The 7,500-nt window shown below is 46.8% G+C and overlaps 6 non-coding genes across 6 annotated transcripts; 3 read left to right on the forward strand and 3 right to left on the reverse strand.

Annotated features, from left to right (window-relative positions):
- Nucleotides 1–107: 107 nt before the first annotated feature.
- Nucleotides 108–179, reverse strand: trnae-cuc (transfer RNA glutamic acid (anticodon CUC)). The gene has a single exon. It is a non-coding gene; the product is annotated as a tRNA-Glu (tRNA).
- A 2,098-nt stretch (nt 180–2,277) lies between these two features.
- On the forward strand, nt 2,278–2,350 carry trnar-acg (transfer RNA arginine (anticodon ACG)). Its single transcript has one exon. It is a non-coding gene; the product is annotated as a tRNA-Arg (tRNA).
- Nucleotides 2,351–3,469: 1,119 nt separating this feature from the next.
- trnae-cuc (transfer RNA glutamic acid (anticodon CUC)) lies at nt 3,470–3,541 on the reverse strand. Its single transcript has one exon. It is a non-coding gene; the product is annotated as a tRNA-Glu (tRNA).
- Nucleotides 3,542–3,727: 186 nt separating this feature from the next.
- trnar-acg (transfer RNA arginine (anticodon ACG)) lies at nt 3,728–3,800 on the forward strand. Its single transcript has one exon. It is a non-coding gene; the product is annotated as a tRNA-Arg (tRNA).
- A 1,934-nt stretch (nt 3,801–5,734) lies between these two features.
- trnar-acg (transfer RNA arginine (anticodon ACG)) lies at nt 5,735–5,807 on the forward strand. Its single transcript has one exon. It is a non-coding gene; the product is annotated as a tRNA-Arg (tRNA).
- Nucleotides 5,808–7,411: 1,604 nt separating this feature from the next.
- On the reverse strand, nt 7,412–7,483 carry trnae-cuc (transfer RNA glutamic acid (anticodon CUC)). The gene has a single exon. It is a non-coding gene; the product is annotated as a tRNA-Glu (tRNA).
- Between the last annotated feature and the right edge of the window lie 17 nt (nt 7,484–7,500).

The following is a 7,500-nucleotide window of genomic DNA, read 5'->3' on the forward strand; positions in this document are numbered from 1 at the left end:
GAGGTGTTTTTTTCATGTTCCCACCAATGTTTTGGCTTGGAGCTGGCTTTCTCACAGCTGTCAGCAGAGCTTGAATTCGCAGTCCACAATTGGAAGGCAAAAGAGCTTTCCCTGACCGGGAATCGAACCCGGGCCGCGGCGGTGAGAGCGCCGAATCCTAACCACTAGACCACCAGGGAGGGATGGTGGGCTGGAGGGCTCGTGGGCTGCTGGGCTGGTGGGCTGGAGGGCTGGAGGGCTGGAGGGCTGGTAGTCTGTTCTCCTGATAACAAGGTGAGAATGAGCAGACATCAATGCTTGCCACCGTCACATCGAAAACCAACAAGTCTGTAACAATCCGGGGTCTTTACTTTTGGTGGGCCAGTGGCGCAATGGATAATGCGTCTGACTACGGATCAGAAGATTCTAGGTTCGACTCCTGGCTGGCTCGCTCTGTGCTTGTTTTTCTCCGGCTTATTTTGTTGTTGTGTTTTTTTTCTCCAAAGTCCAAAAGAAAAGGCAACTCTCTAGGCATTCTTCTAGTTTTTCCAAAAAAAGGCACATTCTGCACACCCATTCCGATGTCTAGGGGAGACATGGACATGCTTTGGTATTGCCATTCGTCTCACAAAATGCAGGCTGGTGGGCCAGTTGATTCTAGAATGAACAATTTCATCGCTACTCTTTAACCGCTTTACTACTTTGAAGGGTGCAATGCCATGTGGTTTTGATGTCACAGGCTTGCCATTTTGAAGCCTTATCACTAATTGCCACCTGGACATTGAGAATAATTTGTAATCTGCATTAAAGTGAACGAGCGAATAATCAGCATATTAAAAATTGGTCTCACTTTCTTTATTAACCTCACAACATGTCAGTTTTGTACCTTGACAGACCGACGATAGGCAGTTTTTCCTCTAGATAACGGTTGCCATGTGTGTTTTCAGATGCATGACACAAGTATTTTCACCTGGACAAGACCTTAATTACCAGTTCGAGGTATAAATTCAGCAATCACAGGATTCTGGCCAAAAAACTGAACCATGTGTGAGTCAACAAACATGTCCCTTGAACGCATGCAACACTATATATTTCAGTAAACCGTCCCTTCGGATGATTCTTGTATTGCCAAATTATTATCACATTGTTACAGTCACACACCAAAAGCAACAGGCCACTACAAAACCCTGCGCCCACACTGGCCACATTTATGGAAAGTGGCCCACAAGCTTGTGGCCAGTTAAAGCTGGCCAGTTCCCTTATGGTCTAGCAGTTAGGATTCCTGGTTTTCTTGTACGCAGCCAGGGGTTGACTCCAGTTTTTCCTCTAGATAAAGGTTGCCGTGTGTGTTTTCAAATGGATGACACGAGTATTTTCACTTGGACAAGAGCTTAATTACCAGTTTGAGGAATCAATTCTGCAATCACAGGAATCTGCCCAAATACACTGAACCCCCGGGTTGAGTGAAAAAAAAGATTCCCTGAATGCATACAACACTATATAATTCAGAAAACCGTCCTTTTGCATAATTCTTGTTTTGCCAAATTATTATCACATTGTTACAGTCACAGAACTAAAGCAACAGGCCACTACAAGGTCCTGCGCCCACGCTGACCACATGTATGGAAAGTGCGCCAGTAGCCCATGGCCAGTTTAAAGTGTCCAAATCCCATATGGTCTAGCGGTTAGGATTCCTGGTTTTCACCCAGGCGGCCCGGGTTCAACTCCCGGTATGGGAATGCATGCTCCTTTTTGCTTCCCTCCTCAAAAATCCAGCAAATCTTCCTGCACCAGAAGTGACTTTTTGGCCAGCAGTAGAGCTACAGAACCCTGATATGTCGAGGTTCTGACTAGCCCTTAGCCCCTTCGATAGCTCAGCTGGTAGAGCGGAGGACTGTAGGTTGGAGTGTTGGCCATCCTTAGGTCGCTGGTTCAACTCCGGCTCGAAGGAGGTGTTTTTTTCATGTTCCCACCAATGTTTTGGCTTGGAGCTGGCTTTCTCACAGCTGTCAGCAGAGCTTGAATTCGCAGTCCACAATTGGAAGGCAAAAGAGCTTTCCCTGACCGGGAATCGAACCCGGGCCGCGGCGGTGAGAGAGCCGAATCCTAACCACTAGACCACCAGGGAGGGATGGTGGGCTGGAGGGCTCGTGGGCTGCTGGGCTGGTGGGCTGGAGGGCTGGAGGGCTGGTAGTCTGTTCTCCTGATAACAAGGTGAGAATGAGCAGACATCAATGCTTGCCACCGTCACATCGAAAACCAACAAGTCTGTAACAATCGGGGGTCTTTACTTTTGGTGGGCCAGTGGCGCAATGGATAACGCGTCTGACTACGGATCAGAAGATTCTAGGTTCGACTCCTGGCTGGCTCGCTCTGTGCTTGTTTTTCTCCGGCTTATTTTGTTGTTGTGTTTTTTTTCTCCAAAGTCCAAAAGAAAAGGCAACTCTCTAGGCATTCTTCTATTTTTTCCAAAAAAAGGCACATTCTGCACACCCATTCCGATGTCTAGGGGAGACACGGACATGCTTTGGTATTGCCATTCGTCTCACAAAATGCAGGCTGGTGGGCCAGTTGATTCTAGAATGAACAATTTCATCGCTACTCTGTAACCGCTTTACTACTTTGAAGGGTGCAATGCCATGTGGTTTTGATGTCACAGGCTTGCCATTTTGAAGCCTTATCACTAATTGCCACCTGGACATTGAGATAAAATTTGTAATCTGCATTAAACTGAACGAGCGAATAATCAGCATATTAAAAATTGGTCTCACTTTCATTATTAACCTCACAACATGTCAGTTTTGTACCTTGACAGACCGATGATAGGCAGTTTTTCCTCTAGATAACGGTTGCCATGTGTGTTTTCAGATGCATGATACAAGTATTTTCACCTGGACAAGACCTTAATTACCAGTTCAGAAAACCAGAAAAAAAAGAAAACCAGAAAACCGTCCTTTTGCATAATTCTTGTTTTGCCAAATTATTATCACATTGTTACAGTCACAGAACTAAAGCAACAGGCCACTACAAGGTCCTTCGCCCACGCTGACCACATGTATGGAAAGTGCGCCAGAAGCCCATGGCCAGTTTAAAGTGTCCAAATCCCATATGGTCTAGCGGTTAGGATTCCTGGTTTTCTCCCAGGCGGCCCGGGTTCAACTCCCGGTATGGGAATGCATGCTCCTTTTTGCTTCCCTCCTCAAAAATCCAGCAAATCTTCCTGCACCAGAAGTGACTTTTTGGCCAGCAGTAGAGCTACAGAACCCTGATATGTCGAGGTTCTGACTAGCCCTTAGCCCCTTCGATAGCTCAGCTGGTAGAGCGGAGGACTGTAGGTTGGAGTGTTGGCCATCCTTAGGTCGCTGGTTCAACTCCGGCTCGAAGGAGGTGTTTTTTCATGTTCCCACCAATGTTTTGGCTTGGAGCTGGCTTTCTCACAGCTGTCAGCAGAGCTTGAATTCGCAGTCCACAATTGGAAGGCAAAAGAGCTTTCCCTGACCGGGAATCGAACCCGGGCCGCGGCGGTGAGAGCGCCGAATCCTAACCACTAGACCACCAGGGAGGGATGGTGGGCTGGAGGGCTCGTGGGCTGGTGGGCTGCTGGGCTGGTGGGCTGGAGGGCTGGAGGGCTGGAGGGCTGGTAGTCTGTTCTCCTGATAACAAGGTGAGAATGAGCAGACATCAATGCTTGCCACCGTCACATCGAAAACCAACAAGTCTGTAACAATCGGGGGTCTTTACTTTTGGTGGGCCAGTGGCGCAATGGATAACGCGTCTGACTACGGATCAGAAGATTCTAGGTTCGACTCCTGGCTGGCTCGCTCTGTGCTTGTTTTTCTCCGGCTTATTTTGTTGTTGTGTTTTTTTTCTCCAAAGTCCAAAAGAAAAGGCAACTCTCTAGGCATTCTTCTATTTTTTCCAAAAAAAGGCACATTCTGCACACCCATTCCGATGTCTAGGGGAGACACGGACATGCTTTGGTATTGCCATTCGTCTCACAAAATGCAGGCAGGTGGGCCAGTTGATTCTAGAATGAACAATTTCATCGCTACTCTGTAACCGCTTTACTACTTTGAAGGGTGCAATGCCATGTGGTTTTGATGTCACAGGCTTGCCATTTTGAAGCCTTATCACTAATTGCCACCTGGACATTGAGAATAATTTGTAATCTGCATTAAACTGAACGAGCGAATAATCAGCAATTTTGCGGATTAAAAATTGGTCTCACTTTCATTATTAACCTCACAACATGTCAGTTTTGTACCTTGACAGACCGACGATAGGCAGTTTTTCCTCTAGATAACGGTTGCCATGTGTGTTTTCAGATGCATGACAGAAGTATTTTCACCTGGACAAGACCTTAATTACCAGTTCGATGTATAAATTCAGCAATCACAGGATTCTGGCCAAAAAACTGAACCATGTGTGAGTCAACAAACATGTCCCTTGAATGCATGCAACACTATATATTTCAGTAAACCGTCCCTTCGGATGATTCTTGTATTGCCAAATTATTATCACATTGTTACAGTCACACACCAAAAGCAACAGGCCACTACAAAACCCTGCGCCCACACTGGCCACATTTATGGAAAGTGGCCCACAAGCTTGTGGCCAGTTAAAGCTGGCCAGTTCCCATATGGTCTAGCAGTTAGGATTCCTGGTTTTCTCGTACGCAGCCAGGGGTTGACTCCAGTTTTTCCTCTAGATAAAGGTTGCCGTGTGTGTTTTCAAATGGATGACACGAGTATTTTCACTTGGACAAGAGCTTAATTACCAGTTTGAGGAATCAATTCTACAATCACAGGAATCTGCCCAAATACACTGAACCCCCGGGTTGAGTGAAAAAACAGATTCCCTGAATGCATACAACACTATATAATTCAGAAAACTGTCCTTTTGGATAATTCTTGTTTTGCCAAATTATTATCACATTGTTACAGTCACAGAACTAAAGCAACAGGCCACTACAAGGTCCTGCACCCACGCTGACCACATGTATGGAAAGTGCGCCAGAAGCCCATGGCCAGTTTAAAGTGTCCAAATCCCATATGGTCTAGCGGTTAGGATTCCTAGTTTTCACCCAGGCGGCCCGGGTTCAACTCCCGGTATGGGAATGCATGCTCCTTTTTGCTTCCCTCCTCAAAAATCCAGCAAATCTTCCTGCACCAGAAGTGACTTTTTGGCCAGCAGTAGAGCTACAGAACCCTGATATGTTGAGGTTCTGATCCAGCAAATCTTCCTGCACCAGAAGTGACTTTTTGGCCAGCAGTAGAGCTACAGAACCCTGATATGTCGAGGTTCTGACTAGCCCTTAGAGCCTTCGATAGCTCAGCTGGTAGAGCGGAGGACTGTAGGTTGGAGTGTTGGCCATCCTTAGGTCGCTGGTTCAACTCCGGCTCGAAGGAGGTGTTTTTTTCATGTTCCCACCAATGTTTTGGCTTGGAGCTGGCTTTCTCACAGCTGTCAGCAGAGCTTGAATTCGCAGTCCACAATTGGAAGGCAAAAGAGCTTTCCCTGACCGGGAATCGAACACGGGCCGCGGCGGTGAGAGCGCCGAATCCTAACCACTAGACCACCAGGGAGGGATGGTGGGCTGGAGGGCTCGTGGGCTGCTGGGCTGGTGGGCTGGAGGGCTGGAGGGCTGGTAGTCTGTTCTCCTGATAACAAGGTGAGAATGAGCAGACATCAATGCTTGCCACCGTCACATCGAAAACCAACAAGTCTGTAACAATCGGGGGTCTTTACTTTTGGTGGGCCAGTGGCGCAATGGATAACGCGTCTGACTACGGATCAGAAGATTCTAGGTTCGACTCCTGGCTGGCTCGCTCTGTGCTTGTTTTTCTCCGGCTTATTTTGTTGTTGTGTTTTTTTTCTCCAAAGTCCAAAACAAAAGGCAACTCTCTAGGCATTCTTCTATTTTTTCCAAAAAAAGGCACATTCTGCACACCCATTCCGATGTCTAGGGGAGACACGGACATGCTTTGGTATTGCCATTCGTCTCACAAAATGCAGGCTGGTGGGCCAGTTGATTCTAGAATGAACAATTTCATCGCTAATCTGTAACCGCTTTACTACTTTGAAGGGTGCAATGCCATGTGGTTTTGATGTCACAGGCTTGCCATTTTGAAGCCTTATCACTAATTGCCACCTGGACATTGAGAATAATTTGTAATCTGCATTAAACTGAACGAGCGAATAATCAGCATATTAAAAATTGGTCTCACTTTCATTATTAACCTCACAACATGTCAGTTTTGTACCTTGACAGACCGACGATAGGCAGTTTTTCCTCTAGATAACGGTTGCCATGTGTGTTTTCAGATGCATGACACAAGTATTTTCACCTGGACAAGACCTTAATTACCAGTTCGAGGTATAAATTCAGCAATCACAGGATTCTGGCCAAAAAACTGAACCTTGTGTGAGTCAACAAACATGTCCCTTGAATGCATGCAACACTATATATTTCAGTAAACCGTCCCTTCGGATGATTCTTGTATTGCCAAATTATTATCACATTGTTACAGTCACACACCAAAAGCAACAGGCCACTACAAAACCCTGCGCCCACACTGGCCACATTTATGGAAAGTGGCCCACAAGCTTGTGGCCAGTTAAAGCTGGCCAGTTCCCATATGGTCTAGCAGTTAGGATTCCTGGTTTTCTCGTACGCAGCCAGGGGTTGACTCCAGTTTTTCCTCTAGATAAAGGTTGCCGTGTGTGTTTTCAAATGGATGACACGAGTATTTTCACTTGGACAAGAGCTTAATTACCAGTTTGAGGAATCAATTCTGCAATCACAGGAATCTGCCCAAATACACTGAACCCCCGGGTTGAGTGAAAAAACAGATTCCCTGAATGCATACAACACTATATAATTCAGAAAACCATCCTTTTGCATAATTCTTGTTTTGCCAAATTATTATCACATTGTTACAGTCACAGAACTAAAGCAACAGGCCACTACAAGGTCCTTCGCCCACGCTGACCACATGTATGGAAAGTGCGCCAGAAGCCTATGGCCAGTTTAAAGTGTCCAAATCCCATATGGTCTAGCGGTTAGGATTCCTGGTTTTCTCCCAGGCGGCCCGGGTTCAACTCCCGGTATGGGAATGCATGCTCCTTTTTGCTTCCCTCCTCAAAAATCCAGCAAATCTTCCTGCACCAGAAGTGACTTTTTGGCCAGCAGTAGAGCTACAGAACCCTGATATGTCGAGGTTCTGACTAGCCCTTAGCCCCTTCGATAGCTCAGCTGGTAGAGCGGAGGACTGTAGGTTGGAGTGTTGGCCATCCTTAGGTCGCTGGTTCAACTCCGGCTCGAAGGAGGTGTTTTTTCATGTTCCCACCAATGTTTTGGCTTGGAGCTGGCTTTCTCACAGCTGTCAGCAGAGCTTGAATTCGCAGTCCACAATTGGAAGGCAAAAGAGCTTTCCCTGACCGGGAATCGAACCCGGGCCGCGGCGGTGAGAGCGCCGAATCCTAACCACTAGACCACCAGGGAGGGATGGTGGGCTGGAG

The sequence above is a fragment of the Carassius gibelio genome, chromosome A11, assembly GCF_023724105.1.
Source record: "Carassius gibelio isolate Cgi1373 ecotype wild population from Czech Republic chromosome A11, carGib1.2-hapl.c, whole genome shotgun sequence".
Lineage (NCBI taxonomy): Eukaryota > Metazoa > Chordata > Actinopteri > Cypriniformes > Cyprinidae > Carassius > Carassius gibelio.